The sequence below is a fragment of the Lytechinus variegatus genome, chromosome 10 (genome assembly GCF_018143015.1).
Source record: "Lytechinus variegatus isolate NC3 chromosome 10, Lvar_3.0, whole genome shotgun sequence".
Taxonomy (NCBI): domain Eukaryota; kingdom Metazoa; phylum Echinodermata; class Echinoidea; order Temnopleuroida; family Toxopneustidae; genus Lytechinus; species Lytechinus variegatus.
The window spans coordinates 9,950,264-9,974,390 of NC_054749.1; the positions used below are offsets into that span (position 1 = coordinate 9,950,264).

Below are 24,127 nucleotides of genomic sequence, written 5' to 3' on the forward strand. Positions count from 1 at the left end.
TTTATCTTTACAATTCTCTATACATCTCTCCCTCTCTGTTAATGACTCTTTCACATTTATACTTTTTCATTTCATTTTCCCCTTTGTAATTCACCTCGCCCGCGCTTTCTCATTATTACTTATACATTGCATCTCTACATAGATCTATCTCATTTTCATTTCTCGCCCTCAATTACTTTCCAAATTTGATAAAAACAATCCTACAATTTTCTACAAATATTAATACTATTTTTAGTAGGGAAACAAGTTTGTTCTGAGGGGCAAATCATATTTTGACCACCCTCACCCCCCCCCCCCCGATTCAATAAAATAAACAAAGAGATGAAGCAAAAAGAATGACATTTCATGTAAATTTATTACTTTTAAAATAAATACACACTAAAATTTGTGAAACAATGTTATCTTGTCACCTGTCCTATGACTTTATAAACATGATTAAAGTGGAACTTGGATTTAGATAAAATATTTTTTTCATATATTATATATTAAATTATTCATAAATATTTCCACTTAAAGATGAAGATTTCTGTAATATCATGAAGAGGAACTCAGTGTTGTTATTTATTCTTCTTCTCCTTTTCTCCTCTTCCACCCCTCTTCTTTTTCTTCTTCTCCTCCTCCTTCTTGGTTGTCTTCTTTTCTACTTATTGTTCATTTGTATTAGTATGACCTATCATCATTTACATTATAATAATTTTATGACAATCATAAAATATATTCACAATGTCAATATAATGATTATTATCTTTGAAAAATGAAAATTAGTACTTTTGTTAATGTTCAAAATTTTAAAGCGTTTTTAGGATACTTGAGTAATAGATTTATGAACAGTAATATAGTTCCCTTGCCAGGTGCTACCAGGTCCATGACGTCACCTCTTCAACAGTCTTGACTCTTGAACAATCTGAAATAAGAAGAATCAGTGAAAACAACTTTAGCAACTCAACTTGATAATAGCAGAGTGTTCACATACATTTACATGTATGATGTATCTCTAAAAGATTATGAAAGAGCCTTTTGAGATGGCAGTCACAAGCATAATTAAAAAATATAGAATGTTAAATAAAAATTGGGTAAATAGCTTCCGAATATTATTTTTTTATATCCTTATAATTAAAGTCAGAATATATTTAATTTCAATCAAGTCATTTGAGAAAATTTTCATATGTGGTATTACTTGAAAATGAAAATATACCCTTCTACTACTACTATTATTTTATTCTTAAATGCACTTAAATTGCGTTTATGCTTGTAAGCTCTCATTGTTAGTCTCTTTGTTGAGATTCTAATAAAATATTAATCAACCAAATCTGAATCTCTTGCAAAAGTTAAGTGGAAAATAATTGTTACAATAGTATGGATCCAATAGCCTTCCTAGATTTTGTTTTCACTTTGACGAGTTACATTGTTGTTGCTCTTACATATTTTTGAAAATGCATTCCACAATAATATTATCATTAATTGAAATATTAAGAGGGATCAGTTGTCTATTAAAACTTGAATTTCTATAAAAATTCATGAGATTGATATTATCCATTTTTGTGAGTAAATTTAAGATGAATTTATTACAAGATGTGGATGAATTTTAAGAGATTCATCTTTGAAAATTACTATAACAGGACATCACATTTACAACTGCTCTTAAGAACAATAAAATAAACAAGAATAAATATTACCGTACAGTAGTAGACTTGTATTTACAAGTAGAATGTTCAATAAACTCAACTTTACATAAAGACTCACCTTCATACTAGGAGCTTGACCCCCTGATCCAAAGAGAGACTTCTTATTCAATGGCAGACCGTGGTAGAGTGTCTGGACTTCCCTCTCCTTTCAGTTGCTGTGCCCCTTTCTCTCTATACCTCTTCTCACCGTTTGTGTGGGTCACCTGTTAGAAAAGTGAATACCAAATTTTTCATATAGTAACAGATGAGAATGAATTCATATTTACATTTTGTATAAAAAACAATTGAAGTCCCTTCTTTAAAAAAATATATTTTTATCATTACAGATTTTGTCAAATATATTTGACAGGGGTGTTGGTACAGCTATACACAATATTTTATTTTAAGGCAAATGAGGTCTAGTCTTTCAACCTTGAAATGGTTTGATGAATACACTTAAAATCGGGATTCAAATTTTAACCTTAGGGGTTGGTACAATAAGGGGTGCTAATTGTTTATGGGTGAAGCATAAGTTATATTAATCACCATATAGGGCGCAGATTTGAACCATGTAATAGAGGTTAAAAATTTGAACATTTTTAATCTTAAGTATTATGCACCTTTATAAAAGGTTAAATGTTGCCCCTTTTATTGTGTAAACGAACTTTATGGGTGCAAACAATAACAAGGCAACTTTTTTTGAACCTTTATCACTCAGGGTGCAATATTAAAAGGATAGTACAAGTGATTCATTTAGGCTTTTTTTTTTTAATGTTAGAAAAATGATTCATACACTCCATAGATAAATACTTCTAATGAAGATAGGTTTTGATAGGTAAGAAAATTGTAGGCCCTATAATTCTATTATTTATACAATTAGGAATTTTCTTTAACTTCAAATTGCCAGGGTTTGTTTTCTAAAAAAAAGCACTCCTCTAATAATTGATCTAAAAAAAAATCCTCTTTACAGTAAATAGGTAAAAGGAATAGAATGTACTATGAGGAATTCTTAATAACAGTCATCAAGAGAACTTCATTTATCATGGTTATTTTTATCCACAGATCAGAAACCAAATCCTGTAGTTACCAGTAATTGAAATGCCTTTTCTCCAAGCACATTATTTGTGCACTGTTTTGTAAATTAATAGAAAAGGCATTTGATAATTTTTTTTAAACCTGTTTAACAAATCAAGGAACTAAAATGTGTATCTATCATAGATGTACTTTAATATCTTTATTAGATATTAACATACAACGTAGTCATCAGTTTTCGTGAAGTTACATGTCTTTTCAGTTCAATATTTAACTTAATTAGTTCAGTGTGTAATTCTTTTTTTTTCTTCCCCCCCCCCCCTTCTTTCCCTTCCTGTTCAGTAGTCTCCAGTCTTCGTTAACACAGAGGGTGACCCAGGATTTTCTAAATTATTTTATCTTCTTTATTACACACCAATCACTTTGTTGTTTTTTCTGAGGAGAGGGACCCCCCCCCCCCCCACTCGCTGCTAGGGTCTTATACTCTACACATGTTATTGTAGTGCACATCTACCAACTAATGAATCATCTAGGCCTCTACTCCTGGCACTAGAAAACAATATTATATTAGAGCTAGACACCCTATTCCATACATGTAGCTCTACCATAAACCTAGAGGGCTCCATCACCGTAGCGTCGGCAGTGGAGGACCGTCTCCCAAAGGTCTAAGTTTAATTGTATTTGAATTTTGATGTCAGAGTTAAAAAGTCAGGCTTAAGATTAGACATAGATCTAAAGTAACTTTTGTAGTTCTAGTAGATCTATATTACTTGTTTCATATAGATGATATATAGGCCCAACAAATGATTAGCTTACTATAAATGATGTAAACACAGTTTCAATTTTGGGCCCTGAGCTAGATCTATTCTGGATTTCTTGTATTGCTAAACAGTTACTAGATTAGGTCTCGATTTTGATCTATTAATAAAAGCATGAATGGAAGGAGCCCCAGCCAGACTCAGTCCAGGGGCAGGGCTGCACCACCTCATTCACTGGCCAGGACCAAGGCCCAAACAAGGGTAGGCCTAGTCAATTGTAGGGCCAGCTCAGCTCACCTAGGTAAGATAAGTTTAACTTAGAAATTTTTAGAGCTAGACTAAGTCTAAATTAGATCCTAGACTTAATCTAGTCCTAGATAGATAAACGAGAGATCTAGATCTACACAAGAACTTAATAACGGGGCCAAGCTATTATTACTTGCTAGGGCCTAGCCCTGCATTGACACTGACAGTGACATGCCTAAATTTCAGGGTTTTTTTTTTAATCTCCGAACATAGGCTCAGCACAACTAATTATTTAGGCCTGGGCTAGGCCCTCACGGTGAGTGACAGAGCTGTTTTGTATAGACTCTAGAGTGTCTAGTCTAGACTTCTAGTCTAATCGTAGTTAGACAGTCCGGCTCTAACGTTGGGCTAGGCCTAACAAGTACCGTTAACGTAGATCTAGGCCTAGATCTTTCCAATTCCAGGGAGAGCAGGGATGCTCTTAAAAAAAACTTTAATTTCAAATCAATGAAAATGTCCAATAAAATGTAGTGAAGATTAATTAAAACTGTTTTCTGTCAGTGTTCATCCCATGAATTATTTGTGTTTATCCGACGCCGGAACCTTAAAATCAATGTTCAATGTCGTGAAGATAATTTAACACTGTTCTGTTGGTGTTGATTCCATGCATTATTTGTCTTTGTCAGACGCCGGAACCTCCGGCTAGCACTGCCAGCGGTGTACGGCTAAGAGCAGCCGGAGAGTATCCGAGCAATCGTCACATTAAATTGACGGCGATAATGATTTATTTAAAACATCTCTTCATACTTAGAATCTTTGAATTTTGGTCAGAACGTGAGATATATCTATGATCTACGATATACAACAATGAAAATTTGATACATACCAAAATATGCCTCTTTCCCGTCCAAATAGGAAGCCGAAGACCCCTTTTTCGCAAGAGCTTCCTGCGGCTGAAAAATGACAACTTATGCCAAGTTTATGTCAACAGGCTCGTTCATGACTATTCAGTTTATGTATTTTTTTTTATGCAACAGGGCCCAGGGCCCTGTTGCATAAAAGTTTATGTATTGATTTATGTCATGATTTATGTCACGATTTACGTCATGTAGCATAAATCATGACATAAACACAAATAATGACATAAAACCGTTGCATAAAGCTTTATGTCTGAAATTGCGACATAAAATCATGACATAAATCCATTTGAATGACATAAATTTATGTCGTGATTCAAATCAAGACATAAACGGCGGCTTTCTGCAATAAGTGACTTAAGTGTAATTTTACGATCATTTTCTATAATTATGCCCTCTGTAATTTGATGATATTTTGAGTTTTACTTGGACTTTCGAAATAATTTTTGTGTCATTGGATAGCATATGATGTATTCTTTCAATATTTGAAAAACGAACAATCATAAATCTTTCCCTTATTTTTATAAGCAAAACTAGGCCTAAGCATAATAGTTAATGTGTTTACTTCGTTGAGGATAGGACATTTTCCTTAGAATGATGACATAATTTATATCAACGCCACATATTTTTCAAGCACCACCCTACCTCCCAAAATGATGATAATAACTCTGACTTTCAGTCGAGAATCGCCCCTTTTGTGCTTAATTCAAATGTGATTAAAAAAGAAATTTGGTACATGTACATACATGTACATTGGGTGATTTCAAGTCCAGTGTTGGCGTTGGTATTGGAATTTGAATTGATTCCCGTAGGTTTAAAATCTATTTTGTGTGTCAGAAATCATGTTGCCATGGTAACGGCATATTATATGACATAAAATTGGTAAAAAAAATTCAGATTTAATTACTAGATCAATTTTCAACCAATTCTCATGAAATTTGGTTTACATATTGAGTTTAAGGTGAAGATGTGAGAGACACATATTTTGTGTGTGTCGGAAATCATGTTGCCATGGTTACCACATACTATTTGCCCTAAATTAGGTAAAAATATATTGGTTCCTGCTTCTTGGTTAGTTTAAACCAATTCTCATGAAATTTGGCTCACACATTGGTCTCGAGGTAAAAATGTGCAGGACATATTTTTTAATGTGTCGGAATCGTGTTGCCATGGTAACAATATATGTGTCAAAAATTAGGCAAAATCTTGAGGTTCAAACTACTTCATCAGTTATGCTCATGTCTTGCTCGTGGAGGTCTTGGGTAAAGATGGGCAAGACATATTTTTTTCATAGTTTGAAACTGTTGCCATTGTAAGTTTGTAACGGCTAAGGGCAAGGGTATTTATCACCTTCATTGATAGTTTTAGTTTAATTTTCCTTCCCCGCAACAAAGTGCATATAGGACGTGCCTCGTTCATTTCATAACTTTTCATCATCCTTTTTAATATCGCCTTTTCTTTGTTAATTTTCTTTATTCAGGTTCATAGTCTAAAATGGTAGGCCTAGAGGAAATACGAATTGTAATTTAAAAGAGGAAAGAAAAAGGAAATATGAAAGGTCATCAAAATTGATAATTTATAGGTCATCCAATTCTTTTCGAAAATCTCAGATGCAGCTTCCCGCTTGCATTATTCATCTAGGCTTAGTTAATAGTCTCGTTGGAGAAAGAAAGGTAGCATCATGAAAAATTTGGTCTGACAAAAGAAAGGAAAAGAAAAAAAGTGAAATACGATATATGCTATTTCATATCATATCAACATCTATCACAAAGTTAGATTTTGTATTACAAAGTTAAAATGTTTGCTCGCTCGCAGTTTTTATAAATTTCGTCCTTTATGCAATGTCTGCCCCATAACAATTTAGATTTCCAAAGCCCCTAATTGAAAGAAAACTTCTTCACAGAGAACAATATTTGTGTCAGTCATCCCCAAACCATGAACACCGATTGACAACCATGCATATATCCCTGTAATCGATGATTATTATTTTTTTCTTTATAATTTCAATTTTGTATTATATAAGCATGTCATGGAACAGTGCAGTTGCGGCGAGGGTTACAAACGTGGAAGCACAATGGGGGAATTTCTTCAAGAAAATATTTGACATGAAAAAAAAAAAAATAAAAAAGCCTAAATAAAAAAGAAGAGACGGGGTTTAATCCGTGCCAAAAACTGGCCATTAGAGATGGGGCGATGGGGGGGTCCACTTTAGAATATGCTCACTTATTGCCCAAATTCCAAGAGGAGTGCACATGAGGGGCCACTACTCATCACGGCTTTGTGCCTTAATTGGGACACGTTCATACCACCTGTATCCCTTAATCCATACCTCAGTCACCAATCATTTATATTCATTCATCTTTGAGCACCTGGCCATTTTCTTTCTATCTCTCTCTCATCAAATGTAACCCCCCCAAAAAAAAATACTTTATCCTTTTATCGCTTTCATTATCTCCCTCCGAGATTAGGCCACTATCATTCACGAAATTTATCTAACCAATTCTCAATACATCTCTCTATCTCTGTTAATGACTCCTTCACATTTAAACTTTTTCATTTCCCTTCTCCCATTCTAATTCACCTCGCCCCCGCTTTCTCACTATTACTTATACAGTGTAATCTTTGCATCTCTACATAGATCTATCTCATTTTCATTTCTCGCCCTCAATCAATTACTTTCCAAATTTGACAATTCATGGGACAATATTTAGAGTTTATAAAAATAATCCTACAATTTTCTACAAATATTAATTACTATTTTTAGTAGGGAAACAAGTGTGTTCTGAGGGGCAAATCATATTTTGACCACACCACCCCCCCCCCCCCCCGATTCAATAAAAGCAACAAAGAGATGAAGCAAAAGAATGACATTTTATGTAAATTTATTACTTTAAAAATAAATGCACACTAGAAATTTGTGAAACAATTTAATCTTGTCACCTGTCCTATGACTTTATATGATTAAAAGTGGAACATGGATTTAAATAAAATGTATTTTTCATATCATTACATATTATATTATTCGTAGATATTTCCACTTAAAAGAGATGAAGATTTCTGTAATATCATGAAGAGGAACTCACAGTGTTGTAATTTATTCTCCTTTTATCCTCTTCCACCCTCTTCTTTTTCTTCTTCTCTTCCTCCCCTCTTCTTTTTCTTCTTCTCTTCCTCCTTGGTTGTCTTCTTTTCTACCTATTGTTCATTTGTATTATCATGACCTATCATCATTAACATTATAATAATTTTATGATAATCATAAAATATATCCACAATGTCAATATAATGATTATTATCTTTGAAAAAATGAAAATTAGTACTTTTGTTAATGTTCAAATTTTTAAACCGTTTTTAGAATACTTGAGGGTGAACAGTAATATAATTTAGTTCCCTTGCCAGGTGCTACCAGGTCCATGACGTCACCTCTTCAACAGTCTTGACTCTTGAACAATCTGAAATAAGAAGAATCAGTGAAAACAACTTTAGCAACTCAACTTGATAACAGTAAAGTGTTCACATACATTTACATGTATGATGTATCTCTAAAAGATTATGAAAGAGCCTTTTGAGATTGCAATCACAGACATAATTAAAAAAAATATAGAATGTTTAATAAAACTTGGGTAAATAGCTTTCGAATATCATTTTTTATATACTTATAATTAAAGTCAGAATATATTTAATTTCGATCAAGTCATTTGTAAAAATTTTCATAAGTGGTGTTACTTGAAAATGAAAATATACCCTTCTACTATTTATTCTTAAATGCAATTAAATTGCGTTTATGCTTCTAAGCTCTCATTGTTAGCCTCTTTGTTGAGATTCTTATAAAAAATGTAAATCAACCGAATCTGAATCTCTTGCAAAAGTTAAGTGGAAAATAATTGTTACAATAATATGGATCCAATAGCCTTCCTAGATTTTGTTTTCACTTTGACGAGTTGCATTGTTGTTGCTCTTACATATTTTTGTGAATGCATTCCATAATAATATCATTAATTGAAATATTAAGAGGGCTCAGTTGCCAATTGAAACTTGAATTTCTATAAAAATTCACGAGATTCATGATATCCATTTTTGTGAGTAAAATTAAGATGTATTTATTACAAGATGTGGATGAATTTTAAGAGATTTATATTTGAAAAAATACTAGAACAGGACATCACATTTGCAACTGCTCTTAAGAATAATAAATTAGACAAGAATATTACCGTACAGTAGTATACTTGTATTTACAAGTAGAATATTCAATAAACACAACTTTATATAAAGACTCACCTTCATACTAGAAGCTTGACCCCCTGATCCAAAGAGAAATTTCTTATTCAATCGCAGACAGTGGCAGAGTGTCTGGACTTCCCTCTCCTTCCAGTTGCTGTGCCCCTTTCTCTCTTTACCTCTTCTCACCGTTTGTGTGGGTCACCTGTTAAAAAGTGAATACCAAATTTTTCATATAGTAACAGATGAGAATGAATTCATATTTACATTTTGTATAAACAGCAACTGAAGTCCCTTCTTTAAAAAAATATATTTTTATCATTATAGATTTTGTCAAATATATTTGACAGGGGTGTTGGTACAGTTATACAGAATATTTTATTTTAAGGCAAATGAGGTCTAATCTTTCAACCTTGAAATGGTTTGATGAACATACTAAGAATCGGGATTCAAATTTGAACCTTAGGGGTTGGTACAATAACGGGTGCTAATGAGAGCAATTATACCCATTTGTGCACCTTTATGGGTGTATCATAAGTTATATTAATCATCATATAGGGCGCAGATTTGAACCATATAATAGAGGTTAAAAATTTGAACATCTTTAATCTTTAAGTATTATGCACCTTAAAAGGTTGAATGTTGCCCCTTTTATTGAGCAAACAAACTTTATGGGTGCAAACAATAACAAAGCAACTTTTTTTAACCTTTTATCACTTACTAAGGAAAGTACAATTGATTCATTTAGGCTTCATTTTTTATGTTAGAAAAATGATTTTTGGTACACACTCAATGTATGAATACTTCTAGTGAAGATAGGTTTTGATAAGTAATTGTAGGCCCTATAATTCTATTATTCATACAATTAGGGATTTTCTTTACTTCAAATTGTCAGTTTTGTTTTCTAAAAAAGCACCCCTCTAGTAACTGATCTAAAAGAAATCCTCTTTACAGTAAATAGGTAAAAGGAATAGAATATACTATGAGGAGTTCTTAATAACAGTCATCAAGAGAATTTCATTTGTCATGGTTATTTTTATTCACAGATCAGAAACCAAATCTTGTAGTTACCAGTAACTGAAATGCCTTTTCTCCAAGCATATTATTTGTGCACTGATTTGAAAATTAATAGAAATTAATCCATCATAGATGTACATTAATATCTTTATTAGATATTAACATACAACATAGTCATCAGTTTTTTTGTGAAGTTACATGTCTTTTCAGTTCAGTGTTTAACTTAATTTTCAGTGTGTAAATCTCCCCCCCCCCCCTTCTTTCCCTTCCTGTTCAGTAGTCTCCATTCTTCATTAACACAGAGGGTGACCCGGGATTTTCTAAATTATTTTATCACCTTTATTACACACCAATCACAAAGGTCTAAGTTATAACCTACACATATACTAGATTGTATTTGAATTTTGATGTCAGAGTTAAAAAGTCAGGCTAAAGATTAGACATAGAATAGATCTAAAGTAACTTTTGTAGTTCTAGTAGATCTATAATGTTACTTGTTTCATATAAATGATATATAGGCCCCACAAATGATTAGTTTGCTAATGATGTAAACACAATTTCGGGGCCCTGAGCTAGATCTATTCTAGATCTCTTGTATTGCTAAACTAGATTAGGTCTCGATTTTGATCTATTAATAAAAATATGAATGGAAGGAGCCCCAGCCAGACTCAGTCCAGGGGCAGGGCTGCACTACCTCATTCACTGGCCAGGACCAAGGCCCAAACCAGGGTAGGCCTAGACTAGAGTCTAAACTAAATTGTAGGGCCAGCTCAGCTCACCTAAGTAACTAAGACAAGTTTAACTTAGATTTTTTAGAGCTAGACTAAGTCTAAATTAGACCCTAGACTTGATCTAGTCCTAGATAGAAAACTAGATAACAATAGATCTAGATCTAGACTAGCACTTAATAAAGGGGCCAAGCTTTTACTTGCTAGGGCCTGGCCCTGCATTGACACTGACAGTGACATGCCTAAATTTAAGGGGTTTTTTTTTATCTCCGAACATAGGCTCAGCACAACTAATTATTTAGGCCTGGGCTAGGCCCTCACGGTGAGTGACAGAGCTGTTTTGTATAGACTCTAGAGTGTCTAGTCTAGACTTCTAGTCTAATCTTAGACAGTTCGGCTCTAACTCTAAGTCTTACGTTAGACTAGGCCTAACGAGTAATGTTAACATAGATCTTTCCAGGAAGAACAGTGATGCTCTTAAAAAACCTTTAATTTCAAATCAATGAATGAAAATGTCCAATAAAATGTCGTGAAGATTAATTAAAACTGTTTTCTGTCAGTGTTCATCCCATGAATTATTTGTGTTTATCCGACGCCGACAATGTTCAATGTCGTGAAGATTATTTAACACTGTTCTGTTGTTGTTGATTCCATGCATTATTTGTCTTTGTCAGACGCCGGAACCTCCGGCTAGCACTGCCGGCGTTGTACGGCTAAGAGCAGCCGGAGAGTATCCGAGCAATCATTACATAAAATTGACGGCGATAATGATTTATTTAAAACATCTCCTCATACTTAGAAACTTTTAATTTTGGTCAGAACGTGAGATATATCTATTATCTACGATATACAACAATGAAAATTTGATACATACCAAAATAGGCCTCTATCCCGTCCAAATAGAAAGCCGAAGACCCTTTTTCGCAAGAGCTTCCTGCGGCTGAAAAATGACAACTTATGCCAAGTTTATGTCAACAGGCTCGTTCATGACTATTCAGTTTATGTAATGATGATTAAATCGCGTCATAAGCTAAAACAATACATAAATATTTTTATGCAACGAAATTTATGTCAACGACATAAGCTATGCATGATTTTATGTCACGATCGAAATTTATGTCATTATGACATAAATTTTTATGCAACAGGGCCTGTTGCATAAAAATTTATGTCATAATGACATAAATTTCGATCATGACATAAAATCATGCATAGCTTATGTCGTTGACATAAATTTCGTTGCATAAAAATATTTATGTATTGTTTTAGCTTATGTCAAGTTATCACGCGATATACATAAACTGAATAGTCATGAACGAGCCTGTTGACATAAACTTGGCATAAGTTGTCATTTTTCAGCCGCAGGAAGCTCTTGCGAAAAAGGGGTCTTCGGCTTCCTATTTGGACGGGAAAGAGGCATATTTTGGTATGTATCAAATTTTCATTGTTGTATATCGTAGATCATAGATATATCTCACGTTCTGACCAAAATTCAAAGATTCTAAGTATGAAGAGATGTTTTAAATAAATCATTATCGCCGTCAATTTTATGTAACGATTGCTCGGATACTCTCCGGCTGCTCTTAGCCGTACACCGCTGGCAGTGCTAGCCGGAGGTTCCGGCGTCTGACAAAGACAAATAATGCATGGAATCAACACCAACAGAATTATCTTCACGACATTGAACATTGATTTTAAGGTTCCGGCGTCGGATAAACACAAATAATTCATGGGATGAACACTGACAGAAAACAGTTTTAATTAATCTTCACTACATTTTATTGGACATTTTCATTGATTTGAAATTAAAGTTTTTTTAAGAGCAATTGGAAAGATCATCTAGGCTTAGTCTAGATCTACGTTAACGGTACTTGTTAGGCCTAGCCCAACGTTAGAGCCGGACTGTCTAACTACGATTAGACTAGAAGTCTAGACTAGACACTCTAGAGTCTATACAAAACAGCTCTGTCACTCACCGTGAGGGCCTAGCCCAGGCCTAAATAATTAGTTGTGCTGAGCCTTGCCCCGGGGACCCCGACACGTCTTCAGACAGTGTCACGTGTTCGGGCTGCCGCAGTAATGCTGAGCCTATGTTCGGAGATTTAAAAAAAAAAAAAACCCTGAAATTTAGGCATGTCACTGTCAGTGTCAATGCAGGGCTAGGCCCTAGCAAGTAATAGCTTGGCCCCGTTATTAAGTTCTTGTGTAGATCTAGATCTCTCGTTATCTAGTTATCTATCTAGGACTAGATTAAGTCTAGGGTCTAATTTAGACTTAGTCTAGCTCTAAAAATTTCTAAGTTAAACTTATCTTACCTAGGTGAGCTGAGCTGGCCCTACAATTGACTAGGCCTACCCTTGTTTGGGCCTTGGTCCTGGCCAGTGAATGAGGTGGTGCAGCCCTGCCCCTGGACTGAGTCTGGCTGGGGCTCCTTCCATTCATGCTTTTATTAATAGATCAAAATCGAGACCTAATCTAGTAACTGTTTAGCAATACAAGAAATCCAGAATAGATCTAGCTCAGGGCCCAAAATTGAAACTGTGTTTACATCATTTATAGTAAGCTAATCATTTGTTGGGCCTAGGCTATATGAAACAAGTAATATATTATAGTCTTTATAGATCTACTAGAACTACAAAAGTTACTTTAGATCTATTCTATGTCTAATCTTAAGCCTGACTTTTTAACTCTGACATCAAAATTCAAATACAATTAAACTTAGACCTTTGGGAGACGGGTCCTCCACTGCCGACGCTAAGGTGATGGAGCCCCCTAGGTTTATGGTAGAGCTACATGTATGGAATAGGGTGTCTAGCTCTAATATAATATTGTTTTCTAGTGCCAGGAGTAGAGGCCTAGATGATTCATTAGTTGGTAGATGTGCACTACAATAACATGTGTAGAGTATAAGACCCTAGCAGCGAGTGGGGGGTCCCTCTCCGTTCAGAAAAAACAAAGTGATTGGTGTGTAATAAAGAAAAAATAATTTAGAAAATCCTGGGTCACCCTCTGTGTTAACGAAGACTGGAGACTACTGAACAGGAAGGAAAAGAAGGGGAGGGGGAAGAAAAAAAGAATTACACACTGAACTAATTAAGTTAAACATTGAACTGAAAAGACATGTAACTTCACGAAAACTGATGACTACGTTGTATGTTAATATCTAATAAAGATATTAAAGTACATCTATGATAGATACACATTTTAGTTCCTTGATTTGTTAAACAGGTTAAAAAAATTATCAAATGCCTTTTCTATTAATTTACAAAACAGTGCACAAATAATGTGCTTGGAGAAAAGGCATTTCAATTACTGGTAACTACAGGATTTGGTTTCTGATCTGTGGATAAAAATAACCATGATAAATGAAGTTCTCTTGATGACTGTTATTAAGAATTCCTCATAGTACATTCTATTCCTTTTACCTATTTACTGTAAAGAGGATTTTTTTTTAGATCAATTATTAGAGGAGTGCTTTTTTTTAGAAAACAAACCCTGGCAATTTGAAGTTAAAGAAAATTCCTAATTGTATAAATAATAGAATTATAGGGCCTACAATTTTCTTACCTATCAAAACCTATCTTCATTAGAAGTATTTATCTATGGAGTGTGTGAATCATTTTTCTAACATTTAAAAAAATAAAGCCTAAATGAATCACTTGTACTATCCTTTTAATATTGCACCCTAAGTGATAAAGGTGCAAAAAAGTTGCCTTGCTATTGTTTGCACCCATAAAGTTTGTTTACACAATAAAAGGGGAAACATTTAACCTTTTATAAAGGTGCATAATACTTAAGATTAGAAATGTTCAAATTTTTAACCTCTATTACATGGTTCAAATCTGCGCCCTATATGGTGATTAATATAACTTATGCTTCACCCATAAACAATTAGCACCCCTTATTGTACCAACCCCTAAGGTTAAAATTTGAATCCCGATTTTAAGTGTATTAATCAAACCATTTCAAGGTTGAAAGACTAGACCTCATTTGCCTTAAAATAAAATATTGTGTATAGCTGTACCAACACCCCTGTCAAATAAATTTGACAAAATCTGTAATGATAAAAATATATTTTTTTAAAGAAGGGACTTCAGTTGTTTTTATACAAAATGTAAATATGAATTCATTCTCATCTGTTACTATATGAAAAATTTGGTATTCACTTTTCTAACAGGTGACCCACACAAACGGTGAGAAGAGGTACATATATAGAGAGAAAGGTGCACAGCAACTGAAAGGAGAGGGAAGTCCAGACACTCTACCATGGTCTGCCATTGAATAAGAAGTCTCTCTTTGGATCAGGGGGTCAAGCTCCTAGTATGAAGGTGAGTCTTTATGTAAAGTTGAGTTTATTGAACATTCTACTTCTAAATACAAGTCTACTACTGTACGGTAATATTTATTCTTGTTTATTTTATTGTTCTTAAGAGCAGTTGTAAATGTGATGTCCTGTTATAGTAATTTTCAAAGATTTCATTAAATTCATTAAAATTCATCCACATCTTGTAATAAATTCATCTTAAATTTACTCACAAAAATGGATAATATCAATCTCATTAATTTTCATAGAAATTCAAGTTTTAATAGACAACTGATCCCTCTTAATATTTCAATTAATGATAATATTATTGTGGAATGCATTTTCAAAAATATGTAAGAGCAACAACAATGTAACTCGTCAAAGTGAAAACAAAATCTAGGAAGGCTATTGGATCCATACTATTGTAACAATTATTTTCCACTTAACTTTTGCAAGAGATTCAGATTTGGTTGATTTATATTTTATTAGAATCTCAACAAAGAGACTAACAATGAGAGCTTACAAGCATAAACGCAATTTAAGTGCATTTAAGAATAAAATAATAGTAGTAGTAGAAGGGTATATTTTCATTTTCAAGTAACACCACATATGAAAATTTTCTCAAATGACTTGATTGAAATTAAATATATTCTGACTTTAATTATAAGGATATAAAAAAATAATATTCGGAAGCTATTTACCCAATTTTTATTTAACATTCTATATTTTTTTAATTATGCTTGTGACTGCCATCTCAAAAGGCTCTTTCATAATCTTTTAGAGATACATCATACATGTAAATGTATGTGAACACTCTGCTATTATCAAGTTGAGTTGCTAAAGTTGTTTTCACTGATTCTTCTTATTTCAGATTGTTCAAGAGTCAAGACTGTTGAAGAGGTGACGTCATGGACCTGGTAGCACCTGGCAAGGGAACTATATTACTGTTCATAAATCTATTACTCAAGTATCCTAAAAACGCTTTAAAAATTTGAACATTAACAAAGGTACTAATTTTCATTTTTCAAAGATAATCATTATATTGACATTGTGAATATATTATATGATTATCATAAAATTATAATGTAAATGATGATAGGTCATACTAATACAAATAAACAATAAGTAGAAAAGAAGACAACCAAGAAGGAGGAGGAGAAGAAGAAAAAGAAGAGGGGTGGAAGAGGAGAAAAGGAGAAGAAGAATAAATAACAACACTGAGTTCCTCTTCATGATATTACAGAAATCTTCATCTTTAAGTGGAAATATTTATGAATAGTATAATATATAATGTATGAAAAAAACATTTTATCTAAATCCAAGTTCCACTTTAATCATGTTTATAAAGTCATAGGACAGGTGACAAGATAACATTGTTTCACAAATTTTAGTGTGTATTTATTTTAAAAGTAATAAATTTACATGAAATGTCATTCTTTTTGCTTCATCTCTTTGTTTATTTTATTGAATCGGGGGTGGGGGGGTGAGGGTGGTCAAAATATGATTTGCCCCTCAGAACAAACTTGTTTCCCTACTAAAAATAGTATTAATATTTGTAGAAAATTGTAGGATTGTTTTTATCAAATTTGGAAAGTAATTGAGGGCGAGAAATGAAAATGAGATAGATCTATGTAGAGATGCAATGTATAAGTAATAATGAGAAAGCGCGGGCGAGGTGAATTAGAAAGGGAAAAGGGAAATGAAAAAGTATAAATGTGAAAGAGTCATTAACAGAGAGGGAGAGATGTATAGAGAATTGTAAAGATAAATTTCGTGAATGATAGTGGCCTAATCTCGGAGGGAGGGAGATAATGAAAGCGATAAAAGGATAAAGCATCTTTTTTCGGGGGGGGGGGGTTACATTTGATGAGAGAGAGAGATAGAAAGAAAATGTCCTGGTGCTCAAAGATGAATAAATGTAAATGATTGGTGACAGAGGTATGGATTAAGGGATACAGGTGGTATGAACGTGTCCCAATTAAGGCACAAAGCCGTGATGAGTAGTGGCCCCTCATGTGCACTCCTCTTGGAATTTGGGCAATAAGTGAGCATATTTTAAAGTGGACCCCCCCCCAATCGCCCCATCTCTAATCGCCAGTTTTGGGCAAGGATTAAACCCCGTCTCTTTTCTTTTTTATTTAGGCTTGTTTTTTTTTTTTCTGTCAAATATTTTCTTGAAGAAATTCCCTCATTGTGCTTCCACATTTGTAACCCTCGCCCCAACTGCATTGGCAAGGTGGTTCCATGACATGCTTATAAAATACGAAATTTAAATTATAAAGAAAAAAAAATAATCATTGATTACAGGGATATATGCATGGTTTGCAATCGGTGTTCATGGTTTGGGAATGACTGATACAAATATTGTTCTCTGTGAAGGAGACCTCCACTAGCAAGTCATGAGCATTACTTATGAAGTAGTTTGAACCGCAAGATTTTGCCTAATTTCTGACATATATATTGTTACCACGGCAACACGATTCCGACACATTAAAAAATATGTCCTTTACTTTTTTACCTCGAGACCAATGTGTGAGCCAAATTTCATGAGAATTGGTTGAAAACTAACCAAGAAGCAGGAACCAATAGATTTTTACCTAATTTGGGGCAAATAGTATGTGGTAACCATGGCAACATGATTTCCGACACACATAAAATATGTGTCTCTCACATCTTTACCTCAAACTCAATATATGAACCAAATTTCATGAAAATTGGTTAAAAATTGATCTAGTAATTAAAACTGAAAGTTTTTACCAATTATATGTCATATAATATGCCGTTACCATGGCAACATGAATTCTGACACACAAAATAGATTTTAAAGCTACGGGAAGCAATTCAAATTCCAATACCAACGCCAACACCGGACTTGAAATCATCCAGTGTGCGTACCAAATTTCTTGTTTAATCACATTTGAATTAAGCACAAAAGGGGCGATTCTAGACTGAAAGTCAGAGTTATTATCATTATTTTGGGAGGGAGGGGTTGTGCTTGAAAAATATGTGGCGTTGATATAAATTATGTTATCATTCTAAGGAAAATGTCCTATCCTCAACGAAGTAAACACATTAACTATTATGCTTGGGACTAGTTTTGCTTATAAAAATAAGGGAAATATTTATGATTGTTAGTTTTTCAAATATTGAAAGAATACATCATACGCTATCCAATGACACAAAAATTATTTCGAAAGTCCAAGTAAAACTCAAAATATCATCAAATTACAGAGGACACAATTATAGAAAATAATCGTAAAAGTACCCTTAAGTCACTTATTGCGGAAAGCCGCCGCTTATGTCTTGATTTTAATCACGACATAAATTTATGTCATTCAAATGGATTTATGTCATGATTTTATGTCATGATTTCAGACATAAAGCTTTATGCAACGGATTTATGTCATTATTTGTGTTTATGTCATGATTTATGCTATATGACGTAAATCGTGACATAAATCATGACATAAATCAATACATAAACTTTTATGCAACAGGGCCCAGGGCCCTGTTGCATAAAAATTTATGTCATAATGACATAAATTTCGATCATGACATAAAATCATGCATAGCTTATGTCGTTGACATAAATTTCGTTGCATAAAAATATTTATGTATTGTTTTAGCTTATGTCAAGTTATCACGCGATATACATAAACTGAATAGTCATGAACGAGCCTGTTGACATAAACTTGGCATAAGTTGTCATTTTTCAGCCGCAGGAAGCTCTTGCGAAAAAGGGTCTTCGGCTTCCTATTTGGAAGGGAAAGAGGCATATTTTGGTATGTATCAAATTTTCATTGTTGTATATCATAGATCATAGATATGTCTCATGTTCTGACCAAAATTCAAAGATTCTAAGTATGAAGAGATGTTTTAAATAAATCATTATCGCCGTCAATTTTATGTAACGATTGCTCGGATACTCTCCGGCTGCTCTTAGCCGTACACCGCTGGCAGTGCTAGCCGGAGGTTCCGGCGTCTGACAAAGACAAATAATGCATGGAATCAACACCAACAGAACAGTGTTAAATTATCTTCACGACATTGAACCCATTGAACATTGATTTTAAGGTTCCGGTGTCGGATAAACACAAATAATTCATGGGATGAACACTGACAGAAAACAGTTTTAATTAATCTTCACTACATTTTATTGGACATTTTCATTGATTTGAAATTAAAGTTTTTTTAAGAGCATCCCTGCTCTCCCTGGAATTGGAAAGATCTAGGCCTAGGCCTAGATCTACGTTAACGGTACTTGTTAGGCCTAGCCTAACGTTAGAGCCGGACTGTCTAACTACGATTAGACTAGAAGTCTAGACTAGACACTCTAGAGTCTATACAAAACAGCTCTGTCACTCACCGTGAGGGCCTAGCCCAGGCCTAAATAATTAGTTGTGCTGAGCCTTGCCCCGGGGACCCCGACACGTCTTCAGACAGTGTCACGTGTTCGGGCTGCCGCAGTAATGCTGAGCCTATGTTCGGAGATTTAAAAAAAACAACTGAAATTTAGGCATGTCACTGTCAGTGTCAATGCAGGGCTAGGCCCTAGCAAGTAATAGCTTGGCCCCGTTATTAAGTTCTTTGTGTAGATCTAGATCTCTCGTTATCTAGTTATCTATCTAGAGTCTAGGGTCTAATTTAGACTTAGTCTAGCTCTAAAAATTTCTAAGTTAAACTTATCTTACCTAGGTGAGCTGAGCTGGCCCTACAATTGACTAGGCCTACCCTTGTTTGGGCCTTGGTCCTGGCCAGTGAATGAGGTGGTGCAGCCCTGCCCCTGGACTGAGTCTGGCTGGGGCTCCTTCCATTCATGCTTTTATTAATAGATCAAAATCGAGACCTAATCTAGTAACTGTTTAGCAATACAAGAAATCCAGAATAGATCTAGCTCAGGGCCCAAAATTGAAACTGTTTACATCATTTATAGTAAGCTAATCATTTGTTGGGCCTATATATCATCTATATGAAACAAGTAATATAGATCTACTAGAACTACAAAAGTTACTTTAGATCTATTCTATGTCTAATCTTAAGCCTGACTTTTTAACTCTGACATCAAAATTCAAATACAATTAAACTTAGACCTTTGGGAGACGGGTCCTCCACTGCCGACGCTACGGTGATGGAGCCCCACAGGTTTATGGTAGAGCTACATGTATGGAATAGGGTGTCTAGTTCTAATATAATATTGTTTTCTAGTGCCAGGAGTAGAGGCCTAGATGATTCATTAGTTGGTAGATGTGCACTACAATAACATGTGTAGAGTATAAGACCCTAGCAGCGAGTGGGGGGGGGGTCCCTCTCCGTTCAGAAAAAACAACAAAGTGATTGGTGTGTAATAAAGAAGATAAAATAATTTAGAAAATCCTGGGTCACCCTCTGTGTTAACGAAGACTGGAGACTACTGAACAGGAAGGGAAAGAAGGGGGGGAAGAAAAAAAAGAATTACACACTGAACTAATTAAGTTAAACATTGAACTGAAAAGACATGTAACTTCACGAAAACTGATGACTACGTTGTATGTTAATATCTAATAAAGATATTAAAGTACATCTATGATAGATACACATTTTAGTTCCTTGATTTGTTAAACAGGTTAAAAAAATTATCAAATGCCTTTTCTATTAATTTACAAAACAGTGCACAAATAATGTGCTTGGAGAAAAGGCATTTCAATTACTGGTAACTACAGGATTTGGTTTCTGATCTGTGGATAAAAATAACCATGATAAATGAAGTTCTCTTGATGACTGTTATTAAGAATTCCTCATAGTACATTCTATTCCTTTTACCTATTTACTGTAAAGAGGATTTTTTTTTAGATCAATTAGAGGAGTGTTTTTTTTTTTAAAACAAACCCTGGCAATTTGAAGTTAAAGAAAATTCCTAATTGTATAAATAATAGAATTATAGGGCCTACAATTTTCTTACCTATCAAAACCTATCTGTGTTAGCTCCATGATTTATCTATGGAGTGTGTGAATCATTTTTCTAACATTTAAAAAAAATAAAGCCTAAATGAATCACTTGTACTATCCTTTTAATATTGCACCCTAAGTGATGAAAGGTGCAAAAAAAGTTGCCTTGTTATTGTTTGCACCCATAAAGTTTGTTTAAACAATAAAAGGGGAAACATTTAACCTTTTATAAAGGTGCATAATACTTAAGATTAAAAATGTTCAAATTTGTAACCTCTATTACATGGTTCAAATCTGCGCCCTATATGGTGATTAATATAACTTATGCTTCACCCATAAACAATTAGCACCCCTTATTGTACCAACCCCTAAGGTTAAAATTTGAATCCCGATTTTAAGTGTATTAATCAAACCATTTCAAGGTTGAAAGACTAGACCTCATTTGCCTTAAAATAAAATATTGTGTATAGCTGTACCAACACCCCTGTCAAATATATTTGACAAAATCTGTAATGATAAAAATATATATTTTTTTAAAGAAGGGACTTCAGTTGTTTTTTATACAAAATGTAAATATGAATTCATTCTCATCTGTTACTATATGAAAAATTTGGTATTCACTTTTCTAACAGGTGACCCACACAAACGGTGAGAAGAGGTACATGTATAGAGAGAAAGGGGCACAGCAACTGAAAGGAGAGGGAAGTCCAGACACTCTACCACGGTCTGCCATTGAATAAGAAGTCTCTCTTTGGATCAGGGGGTCAAGCTCCTAGTATGAAGGTGAGTCTTTATGTAAAGTTGAGTTTATTGAACATTCTACTTGTAAATACAAGTCTACTACTGTACGGTAATATTTATTCTTGTTTATTTTATTGTTCTTAAGAGCAGTTGTAAATGTGATGTCCTGTTATAGTAATTTTGAAAGATGAATCTCTTAAAATTCATCCACATCTTGTAATAAATTCATCTTAAATTTACTCAGAAAAATGTATAATATCAATCTCATGAATTTTTATAGAAATTCAAGTTTTGATAGACAACTGATCCCTCTTAATATTTCAATTAATGATAATATTATTGTGGAATGCATTTTCAAAAATATGTAAGAGCAACAACAGTGTAACTCGTCAAAGTGAAAACAAAATCTAGGAAGGCTATTGGATCCATACTATTGTAACAATTATTTTCCACTTAACTTTTGCAAGAGATTCAGATTTGGTTGATTTATATTTTATTAGAATCTCAACAAAGAGACTAACAATGAGAGCTTACAAGCATAAACGCAATTTAAGTGCATTTAAGAATAAAATAATAGTAGTAGTAGAAGGGTATATTTTCATTTTCAAGTAACACCACATATGAAAATTTTCTCAAATGACTTGATTGAAATTAAACATATTCTGACTTTAATTATAAGGATATAAAAAAATAATATTCGGAAGCTATTTACCCAATTTTTATTTAACATTCTATATTTTTTTAATTATGCTTGTGACTGCCATCTCAAAAGGCTCTTTCATAATCTTTTAGAGATACATCATACATGTAAATGTATGTGAACACTCTGCTATTGTTGAGTTGCTAAAGTTGTTTTCACTGATTCTTCTTATTTCAGATTGTTCAAGAGTCAAGACTGTTGAAGAGGTGACGTCATGGACCTGGTAGCACCTGGCAAGGGAACTATATTACTGTTCATAAATCTATTACTCAAGTATCCTAAAAACGCTTTAAAAATTTGAACATTAACAAAAGTACTAATTTTCATTTTTCAAAGATAATAATCATTATATTGACATTGTGAATATATTTTATGATTATCATAAAATTATTATAATGTAAATGATGATAGGTCATACTAATACAAATAAACAATAAGTAGAAAAGAAGACAACCAAGAAGGAGGAGGAGAAGAAGAAAAAGAAGAGGGGTGGAAGAGGAGAAAAGGAGAAGAAGAATAAATAACAACACTGAGTTCCTCTTCATGATATTACAGAAATATTCATCTTTAAGTGGAAATATTTATGAATAGTATAATATATAATGTATGAAAAAAACATTTTATCTAAATCCAAGTTCCACTTTAATCATGTTTATAAAGTCATAGGACAGGTGACAAGATAACATTGTTTCACAAATTTTAGTGTTTATTTATTTTAAAAGTAATAAATTTACATGAAATGTCATTCTTTTTGCTTCATCTCTTTGTTTATTTTATTGAATCGGGGGTGGGGGGTGAGGGTGGTCAAAATATGATTTGCCCCTCAGAACAAACTTGTTTCCCTACTAAAAAATAGTATTAATATTTGTAGAAAATTGTAGGATTGTTTTTATCAAATTTGGAAAGTAATTGAGGGCGAGAAATGAAAATGAGATAGATCTATGTAGAGATGCAATGTATAAGTAATAATGAGAAAGCGCGGGCGAGGTGAATTAGAAAAGGAAAAAGGGAAATGAAAAAGTATAAATGTGAAAGAGTCATTAACAGAGAGGGAGAGATGTATAGAGAATTGTAAAGATAAATTTCGTGAATGATAGTGGCCTAATCTCGGAGGGAGGGAGATAATGAAAGCGATAAAAGGATAAAGCATCTTTTTTCGGGGGGGGGGTTACATTTGATGAGAGAGAGAGATAGAAAGAAAATGTCCTGGTGCTCAAAGATGAATAAATGTAAATGATTGGTGACAGAGGTATGGATTAAGGGATACAGGTGGTATGAACGTGTCCCAATTAAGGCACAAAGCCGTGATGAGTAGTGGCCCCTCATGTGCACTCCTCTTGGAATTTGGGCAATAAGTGAGCATATTTTAAAGTGGACCCCCCCCCCATCGCCCCATCTCTAATCGCCAGTTTTGGGCAAGGATTAAACCCCGTCTCTTTTCTTTTTTATTTAGGCTTGTTTTTTTTTCTGTCAAATATTTTCTTGAAGAAATTCCCTCATTGTGCTTCCACATTTGTAACCCTCGCCCCAACTGCATTGGCAAGGTGGTTCCATGACATGCTTATAAAATACGAAATTTAAATTATAAAGAAAAAAAAATCATTGATTACAGGGATATATGCATGGTTTGCAATCGGTGTTCATGGTTTGGGAATGACTGATACAAATATTGTTCTCTGTGAAGGAGACCTCCACTAGCAAGTCATGAGCATTACTTATGAAGTAGTTTGAACCGCAAGATTTTGCCTAATTTCTGACATATATATTGTTACCACGGCAACACGATTCCGACACATTAAAAAAATATGTCCTTTACTTTTTTACCTCGAGACCAATGTGTGAGCCAAATTTCATGAGAATTGGTTGAAAACTAACCAA

The 24,127-nt window shown here is 33.7% G+C and overlaps 2 long non-coding RNA genes across 2 annotated transcripts; one reads left to right on the plus strand and one right to left on the minus strand.

Moving 5' to 3' along the window:
• Positions 1 to 816: 816 nt before the first annotated feature.
• LOC121422720 lies at positions 817 to 11,725 on the minus strand. Its single transcript, XR_005971180.1, has 4 exons — positions 11,455 to 11,725; positions 8,896 to 9,040; positions 1,744 to 1,888; positions 817 to 904 (listed from the first exon to the last, which is right to left on the minus strand). It is a non-coding gene; the product is annotated as an uncharacterized LOC121422720 (long non-coding RNA).
• A 9-nt stretch (positions 11,726 to 11,734) lies between these two features.
• Positions 11,735 to 22,801, plus strand: LOC121422721. Its single transcript, XR_005971181.1, has 3 exons — positions 11,735 to 12,006; positions 21,441 to 21,591; positions 22,427 to 22,801. It is a non-coding gene; the product is annotated as an uncharacterized LOC121422721 (long non-coding RNA).
• Positions 22,802 to 24,127: the final 1,326 nt, after the last annotated feature.